The following is a 14557-nucleotide window of genomic DNA, read 5'->3' on the forward strand; positions in this document are numbered from 1 at the left end:
CTCTCTGTCTCTCTCTCTCTCTCTCTCTCTGTCTCTCTCTCTCCCTCTCTCTGTCTCTCTCTCTCTCTGTCTCTCTGTCTCTGTCTCTCTCTCTCTCTCTCTCTCTCTGTCTCTGTCTCTGTCTCTGTCTCTCTCTGTCTCTCTCTCTCTCTCTCTCTCTCTGTCTCTCTCTCTCCCTCTCTCTGTCTCTGTCTCTCTCTCTCTCTCTGTCTCTGTCTCTCTCTCTCTCTCTCCTCACTGCTTTCTGTCTCTCTCGCTCTCTCTGTCTCTGTCTCTGTCTCTGTCTGGGTCTCCCCCAGACATCCCCCTGCCCGCGGTGCCCCCCCCCCCGGCCAGAGCTAAAGCGGCCTCGGTCAGAGCCGTTGGAGAACGGAGGCAGACGCTGCAGGGGAGGACTAAAGGGGCCTCTGCGGTGGGGCTCGGCGCTCCTGGAAGACTCCTAGCAGAAGGGGGGCGGGGGGGGGGGGTCACGCTCAATCTCTCGGCACAACGTTATTCTCCTCTTAACCCTCCGAGGGACGGAGCTGGCTGTCTGCGTTGGGCAAACGACTCCCTGGCCAGGCGCTCAGGACCTGGGCAGCCCGGAGACTCCGGGGGGCCATCGGGGGCCTGGCAGCTGCTCCCCACAGATGCTGAGCCTCCAAGAGGCTGGAGGAGGCAGCGGCCGGGCTTCCCCGTGACAAAGGCCAAGGACGCCACCACAATGGGCTCGGGATGATTCCACTTCCCGGCTGACCTCCGTCCCCAGATCTGCAGGGCCCAGATAAGGATCTGCCAGCCTGGCCCGGGCGGAGGGAGAGGAAAGGGAGGGGGCAGCCTTTCCGGCACTGGCCTCCTTCCCCGGCCTTGTCTCCCGGCACCTGCAGCCCTCCAGAGCCCCCAGGGCCGTCCCCTCCAGGCTGGAGCTCCAAGAGAGGAGGGGACAGATGGTCCCCGCAGCGCCTTCCCTGTCCTTCTCAGGCCTCTCTCCCTGTTCGCTTCAAATCCAAGAGTCTGGTCCGGGGGGGGGGGGGGGGGGTCTTGCTTCTTTCTTAAACCTTTACTTTCTGTTAGAATGAATACTGTGATGGGTTCCAAGGCAGAAGAGTGGAAGGGCTAGGCAAGGGGGGTTAGATGACACATAGCTGAGGCCGGATTTGAACCCAGGGCCTCCCATCTCCAAGTCTGGCTCTCTGTCCACTACTAGAGAATTTCCCTCTTCTACCAAGTTTCTAAGAAAAGCGGAGAAGCAGAAAGGAGAGAGAACAGGCGCTCTCAGGCCTGATTCTTTAAGAAAGACACGGCCCCTTGGGGTGGGCACTGGCCTGAGCAGCAGAGGCTGCGGAGAAGAGAAGGGCCCAAAGGGGGGCTGGAGGGCTCGTAGCTAACTGGCAGAGGACACCTCACGGGCCACTTCTCAGCCCACGAAAGAAAAGATCCAGATTCAAGCAATAACCTCAAATTTCTCTTTCCCCAAATTCTTTTCATTGGCTTCACCCATTTACTCCAGTGGGTCCTCGAGGGCACTCGGGGTACTCAAGGGGGAGGCCAGCGGACCACAAGCTCCCTGAGGTCTGCTAACACGAAAAGGTCAAGACTGTGGGGCGACCAACAGCCGCCACCTGCCCAGAATGGCACTGGGATGGCCTGGCGTGGCTCCCAAGAGCACCCGTGAGAGGATGCCATCCTCCCTTCTTGGCACGGGTGGGGGCTAGCCATATAAAACTCAAAATAGACTTGATTGATCTATTGACTGGTTTGGCCGGGCTCCTCTTTTTTTCTTTTTTGTTATAAGGGAAATCCCTCCGGCTATGGGAACAGGAAAGGCTATATTGGGAAGTAAAGGCCCAGAAGACGCTATAATTTTTTGCAAACTGTGTTTGCTATCCAAAGAGTGAGTAGATTAGTATGAAAAAGTCTGTCCCCAGAAGGCTGGCCACCAGATGATTTTTTTTTTTTTTTTTTGCCACAGGGACCCATCAAATGAACAAAAATACTGCGAGGCCCTTGATCCGAGGTGGTCTCCTTCCACATCCTCGGGGATGGTGGCGAAGAATTAGAAGGAGTGAAGCAAAGGAGCCCAAGATTCACACAATTATTAAATTTCTACAAAGACTAATTTAATTATTGGTCTTCTTCACATAAGCTCTTTGAGATCAGGGACTGGTTTTTTCCCCTCTCCTATCCCCAGAGCTTCAAGCACACAGTCAAAGCTCCGTAAATGTTTCCAGAACAGGGCAGAGTAGAACGGGTTGGGATGAGAAGGCTGGGATGCGAGGAGCTAGAATGGAGCTGCCTACCTCTTCCCATGACCCCCAGGCTTGAACACTCTTAACAAAATGGAGGCGTCTCCACGATGACATGGTTGCTACACATGGAGCCAAAAGGCAATCGTGCCATCGCCGATGAGAATGCTGCTGCCCAGACAAGCAGAGGGCTTGCGGAGGGCTGATGGGTACGCCGTCATTTCAGGGGATACTTGGCCATCTTGCCTGGGAACATCTCGGAGAGTAGAAGCACAAAGAGCACTGTGAAGAGGACGAGTGAAGAGGATAAAGAAGAAGCTTCATGAAGAACTTGACAAAGGCCCCCCCAAACCAACGGAAGCCCGGTGAGTCCAAAATCAAGGAAAGTGTGAGAGGAGGAAGCTGGCTGTTCTGCAGGGTGGCGACCACGAAACACCACGATTTCTGAAGAGAAAATGACAAATGCCCCAAAGAAGCGGGAGGGGTCTAAAGGGGCCACATACAGCATGTTAGCAGTGGGGCGGCATAGGAGACTCTAAATCTCCCCTCTTGCTGCCTCCCCACAGCTTCTGGAAGGCCAATCTTCATGAAACCTGACAATCACAACGCTGTAAAGTTTACATAGTTTACAGAGTCCTTTCCATAGAATATTTCATTTATCCTCCCAGCATCCCTAGGAGGGACATAATATAAGTTATTACCATCCTTCTTTAGAAGAGGAAACTCAGACTCAAGGAAAAGGGCAGCTAAGGAGCTCAGTGGATTGAGAGTCAAGCCCAGAGATGGGCAGTCCTGGGTTCAAATCTGGTCAGATATTTCCTAGCTGTATGACCCTGAGCAAGTCACTTAACCCCCATGGCCTAGCCCTTGCCACTCTTCTGTCTTGGTACCAAAACTTAGTACTGATTCTAAGACAGAAGAAAGTTAAGGCCCTTCCCAAGTCACCAGTGAAAATGGCCCAAAGTCAGACTCTAACCCATCTTCCCCAATGGAGTTCCATCCCTTTTCTCATCATCCCTTCCCCACTGCCTCTGGTCCCCTGTAAGCCTGGCCCAGCTAGAGTAGCCACGGCCAGGCAGCCAGAATGAAGATTGAGTGACTCAACGATGAGCATGGCCAATAAGCCATCACAGAAACTATCCCTTCTAGGCCTTCAGGATGTCCCTGAAGAGCAAGCTCTAAAGATGGGCCTTAAGGAGAAGCTGTCAGAATAGGAGCGGCTAACATGGCCAGGGGAGAGTCCATCAGTGAGTGGAAAAGGAAGGTCATGGTGGCCTGTACCACAGGAAAGCAAGCAGAGCCAAATGTGGCCCGGGAAATGGCGACCACGTAAGGAAGGGGAGAAACATGGGATTTCTTCTGCCTGATGGAGGAGAGCGGAGGCGGGAACAATACCTGTGGGAGGCTTTTAGGCTGAGGATTCTGCCCCATCGTCCTTCGGTGGTACTGTAGGCAGTCGGTAATGCTGCCTCCCTGCTAGCTCATGGCCCCGTGGTAGTCTGCATAACCCAGGTAGATGTGGGCATGCCCTGGCCTTTGGGGTCACCTGGGCTCTCCGGCCCAGCAGAAGCCTTCCCCACAGCCAAGAAGGAAGAAGAAGTTTGGGCCACCTTGGCCTTGGCCTTGACCGGTGTGGACAGGAACTGTCCAGTCAGTGTCCACCCCTAAAGGGCTCGGTTCTGCAGCTCCACAGCCCTAGATTGAGAGCAAGAAGAGACCTTAAAAGTCATGTCATCCATTCTCCTTATTTTATGGAAAAAGAAACTGAGTCCCATTTGGCAGCAGCCAGGATCTGCACCCAGATCCAAATTCAGCTCTTTCCATTGTATAATGCTGCTGACAACCCAGTATTCTCAGAAGAGGAGCCTGAGATCCTGGAAGTCCTCTTCCACTTCTGACCACAGGATTATGAGAACCTAGATATGGAGCCAGGAGACAGCGCAGAGGCCAATCTGATCCCCTCTCCCCCCTCCTCTTATAGATGAGGAAACCGAGGCAAGGGAAGAAAATGCCATACTCAGGGTAACAAAGGAAGTATCTGAGGTGGGATTTGAACCCATACCCTTTGGCTGCAAAACAGTGCTCTGTGATTCTCCCAGTGCACCTCCAGAGATGAGGTGCTCAGGTGAGCACAATACTCCCGCCTATCCCTTCCCCAGTCCTAGACACTGGGGCTCCACGGATCCCTTGTTCCTGCCCCAGATGGGGCCTCCTTCCCTGGGGGCGGCAGGGAGATGAGGCTGGCCCCACAAGATCGTTTCTCTTTATCCCAGTCCCATCAGCATTCCTCCCTACGGAGCTCAGGTCCTGGGCCAGGGGAACAGGGACACAGACCCCACTGGGAAACTCCACTGGAAATGGGCCGCTGCCTGCCCTCTGGGGATTATCGAGGACATCTCCCGGGGCTCAAAGGGTCCCTCTCCGAGCTGCCAACTGGCTGGTGCTGCGTCTTTCCATGCCCAGCAAGGCGGGGGCAGCCGCCAGCCTGCCGCCGGGACCTGACACCGAACCCCTGTGCTGGCAGGGAGAGCTGACACCAAGCATCCTCCGGCCTCTGAGGAGGGCTTCGGGAGCAACGAGACGTCAGGCTGGCGTCCCTCATCTGTCCTGGGGGGCCCGAAGATTTGGTCTCCAGGGAAGGATCAGACGGTCTGAGGCGACCCCCTGCCAGCTCCACCCCCGCTGCCCCCTTCCGAGGGACGAGTTCCATGGAAGCAACCGCCGAAAAGCGGGGCTTTGTTCCTGGGCGCAAAAGGACGCTTTTGAGCTGGGGGCAGCTTGGCAAAGGCGGAGCGAGAGCCGCGGATGAGGAAGATAACCTGAGCTCGCCCGCGCTCCTCGCGGAACAGCCTCACAGCCTGAACTCGGAATCAAGATGTTGGGGGTTCGAATCTAGCCTGGGAAATGTCGATGTTGCTTCATCTCACCTCAGTGGCCTTATCTCTAAAATGGGACCCCCCAGCTAAGCTCTAGAACGCCTCCTTTCTACCCAGGCAACTCCACTGCTGTGAGCCATTGCCTCTGGCGTTGGCTCCCTCGAGGCCACTGGGGCGAGCTTCCTCGTGGGCCTCCCTTCCCTGGCCCAGAGAATGAGGGCTAAACTGGCTGGCCTGGGGGCACCAGGGCTCCCGGGCTGAAGGGGGGCGGGCGGGAGGGATTGAAGTCCAACCCATCGATGGGTCCCTCCAGTCATTGAGGACCTCCCATGTGCCCGGCGCCGGGCTGGGTGCAACGCTGCGAAAGTGAAGGCGGTGCTGTGGGGGCTTCCGCGCCCCTGGGGCAAGGACACTATGGAGGAGGGCAGGACTAGAACTCTACAACGGGCATGCGCGGCCGCCTTGGGGGACCCAGCTGAGCCTCTGGCAGGCAGACAGAGAGAAGGAGGGCTGTCTTGGTCCCGGACACAGCCTGGGCAAAGGCAGAAGGGCAGGACCCGGAGGGCCAGGATGCTGGCCGTAGAAGCTCCTTGAGGGCAGGAACTGTTCATGCTGAGCCCAGAGATGGGCCTACGTAGTAATCCAGGATAACATGCCTCAGCCCAAAAGAGCTCCTGGAGTCCAAGGACTGGGGTTCAAATCCCACCTCCGACGTTTATTAGGTGTGAGACCCTGAGCCAGTCTAAGCTGTCTCAGCCTCAGTTTCCTAATCTATAAAATGAGCAGATTGGGTTTGGTAGCTCTAGATCTACCATCTTAATGAATGCTCTTTAATTGACTGATCAAAAAGGCCGGGGCCCTAAAGATGGGAGGCCTCCAAATCTCCTTGTTACCCTGGTTATGGAGGAGAGAAAAGCCTCTGATTGAATCCTCCAGGAATGTTAGGAGATTGGTAAACTGAGGCACACTTAAAAAAATCCTTAGCCTCTGTCTTTGTAGGCATTCCAAGGCTGGGCAATGGGAGTGAAGTGACTTGCCCAGGATCACACAGGTAGGAAGTTCTGAGGTCGGATTGGAATCTAGGACCTCCCAAGTCCAAACATGGCTCTCTATCCACGCGGCTACCCAGCTGCCCCAATGGAGGCACTTTCCAGAATCACAAGAAGATCTTTCTAAACTGACAAGATCAGTCACGGACAAATAATAAATAATAATAAAACCCAAAATTAATAAATAAAATTAATAAAACCCAAATAAGTCTTAACAAAAGCTCTTTTAACAATGGAATTCCAAAAGATAAATAAATGGGTAAATGAAATTACTTTTTTATTATATGAAATTAAAAATTAAAAATTAAAAATTAAAAAATGGAATTCCATGGTGGGATAGTACCAGCCAGCATTCGGTTTGCCAAACTGAATATTTTTTAATAAAAAAATATTAACTCTTTTATCCTTGCAGGAATCCTGAGAGACAGGAGATATAATGATGCCCATTTTATAGATGGGGAGACCAGACCAGAAGTGAAGTGTCTTTGCCCAGGTTAGGCACACACAACTAGTCAGTGACTCAAACTGAATTTGAACTCAGCTCTTCTCTCCTCTGAGTTCTCATACTAGCTACAAAACTGCCTTTCAGCTCTGAAGATTTAAAGCCCAGATTACCCACGTTATTCTCTTTAAAATGAATCCCTCTGGCCAGTGTAGACGCATGAATATTTTAGTGATAAATTCATTCTGGTCCTAAAACACAATTCTTGCCCTGAACGGGGCTCGGATTCGCTTTCTCAGAGGTTGCCACAGATTGGGGGGAGTTGAGACAAATCCCAAACCTCCCCCCAGCCTCCCGCCGGGACTCCTGGCCATGCATATGGAGGCCAGGGACATGGTCCAGGCTGGTCAGCTCCTCGCAGATTTCCCATCTTGTCTCTTCCAGGCATGACGGTTTCCCAGTGGCATTGGGTTAGAAGAGGCCTCGGTGGGCATCCATAGAAGGAACCAAGAATCACATAGGCGACAAGGGCTCCATAGCCTCTGCCTGAGACCTTCCAGGAGGGGGCAGCCCCACCCCCCAGACAGCCCATTCCAGACAGGGAGGAAGCTGTCCTTAGATCCAGCCTCAGCTGGTCTCTTTGCATCCTCCACCCAAAGCTTCCAGACCTGCCCTCTGGGTCAGACAGAGGGAGGCCAATCCCTCTTCCTCATGACAGGCCTTCGATACTTGAAGGCCACCCTCCTGACTCTCCGTCATCTCCTCTCCAGGCTAAATGTCACCAGTACCTTTCAGGCATCCTCATATGTCATGAATTCGAGGCCCTTCCCTCTCCCTGCTGCCATCTCGGGTCTTTGACTGATTTATCAATGTCTTCCCTAAAATGTGGCCCCATCACTGAGTTGATCCTCCAGCGACGGTCTGGCCGGGGCTGGGAATGACCTGCTTTGCTTGTATTTCTGTGATTTTCTTGGTCCTCCCAGAGAGGAAATACCTTTATCAAATAGAGGTCAGAAGCTGTTCTGCTCCTCTAGTCTCAGGAGGCTGCTGAGGAAACCAAGAAATTCTGGACCAGAACTCTCCCAGAACATTTCTCCAAACGGAGGCCCAGTTGCCATTAGGTTTGTTGATTTCTCATGTCACCATCTTGATTCATGCCAAACCAGTGGCCCACTGAAACCCTCCAGATCTTTTTCAGACTCCACCATCTAAGGTTGTCTTGTCCATCCTGACCACCATGATGCTTCGCCATCAGTTTCCCTGATGGGAAACTCTCCACCCTTGGACAGAGAGCATGCTGGGAGCCAGCACCGATGACTTAGAGGGAGATGCTCTGGGAGAAGGGGTACCAGGCAGACGCAGAGGCGTCAGGTCTCAGAGTAAGAAATCACATCTGCCCTAGAGAAACCTTTAGGGAAAGGATATTGCTTGGCTTTGCTTTTCTCCAGTTGAACGTGGGAATGGCGATGGAGCATGAATACCTCCAGACCTGGAGGAATGGGGCCAAAATCATCGTGTTCCTGTGTGTAGTTTGTGTGGAGATGGATGGGGTGCTGGGAGGCCATGGGAGCCTTCCTGGGGTGCCTTTAGGGGTGTCTAGATAGGCTCATCCATGTTTTTCCATAAAGGCAGTTAGTTAATCACCAAGTCAGGAACATCCTTCAGGATGCTCTCTGGCTTAGAATAAATAATCACAGTAATATGTTTGTGTAATGGCAGTGAGGTAAACCGAGCTTCTGGAAACGTCTGAGCCCTAGGCTAGGAAGGCAAACAAGCAGTTTGAGGCCAGCTGGACCCACTAAAATAGCTCTCTCCGCCCTCCACCCCCCCCCCATCCTTCTGTCTCCCTGATTCTCCAACTCAGTGCCTTCGGAAGTGGCTGGAAATATTTATGGCTTTAAATTGGTCATGGAAAGATTTCAGTACGAGATTGTCTTCCTGAAGTCTTATTCCCCAGGGAAGCTTGCTGGGAAAAGCCAAACACGATTTATCTCCGAGTTTGGAGGAAGGAGAGAAAGCGAGGGACCCTCTCCCAAATTCCTGTGTGTGTCAACAGTCAGAATCTGTAGGAAGGGATCTCCCCATCCATTTCATCTAAATGATACCTGCAAAAAATCATCCTCAGTGTGACATCCCAAAGGAGCATCCCACGATGGGGAATCACTCCCTCCCCCCAAGTAGCACATCAGGATGTGCTCATAGATGCCGAGCCTAAATGTCCTTCTTTGTGATTTTTACTCCTTATTCCTGAGATTAAGACTTCAGTGCATGGGAGTTGGCTGCGGAGGGAGGGAGGATAGAAAGGGTCTAACTCAAGCACTGGCTTGACCAAAAAATGGAGATGGGATGAGGACAGGACAAGTTATGGAAAATGACATATTGGTCAACTAGGCTACAATACAGCACCAAAAGGGAAGCGGGGACTGAACTTTGACCATCTCACACGCCAAGCCAAAAAATCTATACTTTATTCTGTAGGTAGAAGGGAGCCATGGAAAGTTAGGGGGTTGTTTTTCCTTATTTCCTTATTTTTAATCATGAATTTAACAAATCCCAACTAAATGGCCATTTCCAAATATTCAACAGAGAAAGAGGATCAGACCCCAAACTGGGAATCTCACTCTTCCTTTTAAGCTTCCAATTAAATCAGTATGCCGTTTTCACTCTCAAAGTCCTTCTCTTCATTTGTGTTTCCTTCTGGCCTTTGTCCTCCTGAGCATTTTTTCAATGAGCTTCTTTCTTTTTTGGTATTTCTATCACTAGTCGCCACTCCCTCCTATCTGCTCCCCTAAAAGAAGATTTCAAAAAGCGAGAAAAGTGAAATTCTTTGTCACAAATAGGCTTAGCCAAGCCCATGTTGGCTGTGTCCAAAACTGTATGTCTTAAAAAATACATACCTACATGAATGAGTGAATAAGTCAAGAAATAGATAAATGAATGGAGTAAAAACAAAAGCCTCTGTCTCATATATGTATATATATATGAATAAGTCAGTTAGTAAATGAATGAATAGAATAGACTAAAAACAAAAATCTATATCCATATATATATACATGAATAAGTCAATAGATAGATAGATGATAGATAGATAGACAGACAGACAGACAGGTAAGTAGGTAGATGGATAGATAGATAGATAGATAGATAGATAGATAGATAGATAGATAGATAGACAGACAGACAGACAGACAGACAGACAGGTAGGTAGGTAGATGGATGGATGGATAGATGGATAGATAGACAGGTAGATAGATAGATAGATAAATAGATAGATAGATAGATAGATAGATAGATAGATAGATAGATAGATAGATAGACGGATGGATGGATGGATGGGTGGGTGGATGGACAGACAGACAGATAGACAGAGACAGATAGACAGACAGATAGATAGATAGACAGGTAGATAGATGGATAGATAGATAGATAGATAGATAGATAGATAGATAGATAGATAGATAGATGGATGGATAGATAGATAGATAGATGGATGGATAGGTAGATAGACAGACAGACAGGTAGATAGACAGGTAGATAGACAGGTAGGTAAAAAGAGAGAGAGAGAGAGAGAGAGAGAGAGAGAGAGAGAGAGAGAGAGAGAGAGAATGAATAGAATGAAATAAAAACAAAATCGATGTCTCCTCCTACATTCCGAGTCCACTTCTGTCACAGGATATTAGGAGCACATTTTCCTCAGACCTCCCAGAAGGGGCTGATGACAAAACTTAGAATCTCGTTCGGTCACTGTACTGATCTTGACATGGGCATCGTACAGGGATGGCTTGGACACTGTGCCCCCAACCCAGGCAAACTGTAAACCTTTCTGTCCTTGTGACTCCTAACCCAAGAACATCAGAGATCCTGGAAGGCCCTGAGATTAGTATCACCTCTGAATCATCCTTTGGTTTGAAATGGCTGTGGAGATGCACCTCCGGGCTATACCTTGATATCTTCAAGTTGTATCTCAGACATCTATCTGTCCTCTGAACTATGAGGGCCGCCCCATGTCTTCAGGCAGACCTGGTCAGATGACCAAACACCCCACCAAATGCCTGAGTGGTTACCACACTAGAGTCACGTCTCCACTGTTGTAAAGAATATAAAAAACCCTGAACTGAAGCATTCTGGGAGCAACCCCTAGGGTTGTTCTACTCGTGCCATAACTGGGGGAGACGGCTTTTCCATCCATGCTGTCCCCCCTCCCCCAAGGAACAGCTCTCCTTCTAGCTGTTCCATCATGCTGTCCCACCGTGCTATCCCACCTTGCTATTCTCCTGGCCATTCTCAACATTACTTTCCAAATTAATGAATTTCTCTTTTTACTTTTAAGCTAAGTTTCAGAGTTTTGCATACTTGCAAAAGCTATCCTTCCTGAACCCGGGGGTTCACCATTGTACCCCACAATACCTGGTTGGAACCCCATAACATTCTGAGTTCTTAAGTCTTCCCAAGTTATTTGGTTTTACAACATTGTTGTTATTGGATAAAGTGCCTTCCTGGTTCTTCCCATCTTATTCAACAATCATACAAATTTTCCCAGTTTCCCCCCTTGAAACTGTCTCTTTCATCATTTATTTTTTTTAAACCCCTAACTTCTATGTATTGGCTCCTTGGTGGAAGAGTGGTAAGGGTGGGCCATGGGGGTCAAGTGACTTGCCCAGGGTCACACGGCTGGGAAGTGTCTGAGGCCAGATTTGAACCCAGGACCTCCAGGCCTCTAGGCCTGACTATCAGTCCACTGAGCTACCCAGCTGACCCCTCTTTCATCATTTCTTATGGGGCAATAACAATCCAAATGTTCCATGACAGTCATGGGCCCCAGTTTGTTCAGCCATTCCCCAGTGGATGAGCATCCCCTTAATTTCTAATTGTTTGCTATGGCAAAATCAAAGTGCTATAAATATTTTTGAGATGGGAACAGCTAGGAGGCTCTGTGGATTGAGAGGCAGGCCTGAAGACAGGAGGTCCTGGTTCAAATCTGGCCTCTGACACTTCCTAGCTGTGTGATCTTGGGCAAGTCACTTACCACCCCTTGCTTAACCCTTACCGCTCTTCTGCCTTGGAACCAATACTTAATATGGATTCTAAGACAGAAGGTAAGCGATGGGAGGAGGCAGGAACAGGAGGTAGGAGAGGATGATTATAAGAGCTGCGCTCAGAAGATTTGGGGTCTCAGCCAGGGCTGTTCCCAACCACAGTGGAGGAGACCCACGCCAGAGAAGTCGTGGAGGCAGAAGCTCTGGAACTTCTGGGAATTTCTGAGCAAGAAGAAAGCTCAGAGGCTCTCAGGGTCTCCGAGTGCCTGAAGGAGAATCCCCACAAGGGGACAGCCAACAAGAGAGGGTCCAGCCTTTCTTGGAAGCCTTCCAGAAAGAGGCAAATCATTCCCTCCTGGAGTGACCCATTGCACGGATGGACAGCTCCCGAAGTTAATTCTGTAACTAACCTCTTGGACACGGGGGAGGAGGGGAGAGAAAAGTCAAGAGCGAAGCCTGGAAAAGAGTATAGACGTGGTGGCCCTGGGCATGCCTCTTACCACCGAGGTTCTGGGAGGACCCAGTCAATCAGGCCACTGTTACTTCTAATTAGTCTGTCTTTATTATATCAATATATTTTATTTTATATATCAATGTAGTATATAACATTAGTATCAATTAATAATATCAAATAATCAAATAAAGTCTGGCATATAACATTAATATCAATTAATAATATCAAATAATCAAATAAAATCTAGTATATAACATTAATATCAATTAATAATATCAAATAATAATCAAATAAAATCTAGCATATAACATTAATATTAATTCATCAATTAATAATTACATATTACTAGATAATGTTATTAATTCTAATAACTGGGAGAAGCCAGGATGGAGGGAGCTTCTCTAGCCTCAGTCTCTGATCTGGAAATGTTTCAGGAAGGTCGGTCAATTAATTGACTTGCTTAAGCACCCACTGTGTGCCAGATGCTGGGAACCAGGAAGAAAGGGGCTCACAGCCTACTGGCCAGGGCTACTCCCCGTTTTAAAGCACTCCTACATGGAGGGGAAATGGAGAGAAAGGTCTCGGGGACATCATTTTGAAGGAAAACCCCTGATCCCATGCCTGCTGGAGGAAATCCCCCAGTGTTCTCGGGAGGGCGGGCAGCCTTGGGCCACACGTCCTCTCCCATCTGTCCAGCCTCCGGTTGTGGCCCGAGACGGGCCCCGGCAGCTGGTGGGCTCCTCGAAGCCAATCCCGCCTCTCTGTACATCAGCTTTTCCTCCCCAGCTAGCATCTTGCCTTCTCCCTAGTGCGGGGTGCCTCACCTTTCGGGATGACTAGAAATGAGTGGGGTGCGCCCAGCTCCGTCCCCCGGGAACTCGAGGTTTCTAACCAGAGTGCAAAGGCAACCACAAAGACCCGGCCCCTCGCTCTAATGATATGCTATTAGACAAAGAAAACAGATGAGGTTCAAAAGCTTGGTAATTGCCGGGGTTGGTCCACACTTGCATCCGTGTGTTCTGCAAGCTCTGGGCTTTCTCTAATGAAGCCCCTCAGGCTTGCGGTGGGAACCCAGCCCTTCCCCATCCACACCAAACCTCTGAACCTGGAGAAAGTTTGTATTGAAGTTCCAGCTCTTTGACTTGTGTGGCCCGGAGCAAATCCCATGCCTACTTGGACCTCAGGATCCTCCTCTAGAAAATGGCTCTAAGTCTCATGATCCCAAGCTATCTGGACCAATGGGGTTCTTTCATTTTCTTTTTTTCTGAACTTCAAAAACACCCTCCCCACTCAACATCTCCATGTGCTTTCTAGAACAGACCCAGAGGACTGGTGGTGAAATCGAATCTCTCCATCATACGGCAAGCTCGCTTTGAAGGGTCTTTTAATTCAACATGCAACGATCACAGCCACCCTGATTGTCTGGGATTCCTTTGGGTCTGCCTTTGGGTCCCTCTTCATTGGGGAGAGGGGGGCCCTAGCCCTAGCCCACCTCCCCACTGCTGAAAAGGAGGGAAATAAAGGCCTGTCGCCTGGGCAGAGCCCAACAAGCTTCTGCAGGGAGGTCCTCCCTCCCCATGAGTGCCTGAGAGTGGAGAAGAGCCTGGTTGTCCAGAACTCCCACCGCCTCCACCAGGAACAGTCATTTAAAGCCGTCAAGCACGGATCATCCGTGTGCAGTACCCAAGAACGGCTGGCGAGACCCTGCCGTGGCCTCGGGAAGCCCTGACCGCCCACGCAGAGCCCAAGCAAAGCATCCAACGTCCCGGCGTTGTCCACTCCTCCTGCTGGTTATAGATTTCCAGTGAGTGAATGATCTGCACGGGGAAGGGCCTCTCCTTACTGGGAGCTCTTTTTTGTGGTTGTTCAATCCTTTTTAGTCATGTCTGGCTCTCTGTTACCCTCTTTAGGGTTTTTTCTTGGCGAAATACTGGAGTGGTTTGCCATTTCCTTCTCCAACACATTCAACAGATGAGGAAACTGAGGCAAGTGGGATTAAGTGATTTGTCCAGGGTCATACAACTAGTGTTTGAAGCTGGATTTGAACCCAGATCCTCAACTCCAAGCCCATAGTCTATGCACTGTAGCAGTGAGCTACCTCCGGAGGGTTCCTGATATCAATGGAATCAAAGGTCCTGCTTTCTTTTTTAATGCACAAGACATCATTTTGGGTATTTGGAACCCAAAAAAAAAAAAAAAGGAAACCATGTTTGTTCCCAAGGATCTTCCACTCTACTAGGAGGGGGAAGCCTGAGTATATAAAAGTAAAAGCAGAGGTCGCCTACAATTTCTGGGGGAGAGGCCAGCCCTAGGGGCTGGGGGCATCCCCTGGGAGGTGAGCCCCGGGCTGAGCTTTGGAGGGGACGAGGGACGGAAGGGAGGAGGAGGATTCGGGGAAGGGGTGACAGTCTTCATTCTGACTCATCCCCAGCAAGTCGCCTCATTAAACATGAGGGCTGGCTGCCAGCACCCTCC

The sequence above is a fragment of the Gracilinanus agilis genome, chromosome 5 (assembly GCF_016433145.1).
Source record: "Gracilinanus agilis isolate LMUSP501 chromosome 5, AgileGrace, whole genome shotgun sequence".
Classification (NCBI taxonomy): domain Eukaryota; kingdom Metazoa; phylum Chordata; class Mammalia; order Didelphimorphia; family Didelphidae; genus Gracilinanus; species Gracilinanus agilis.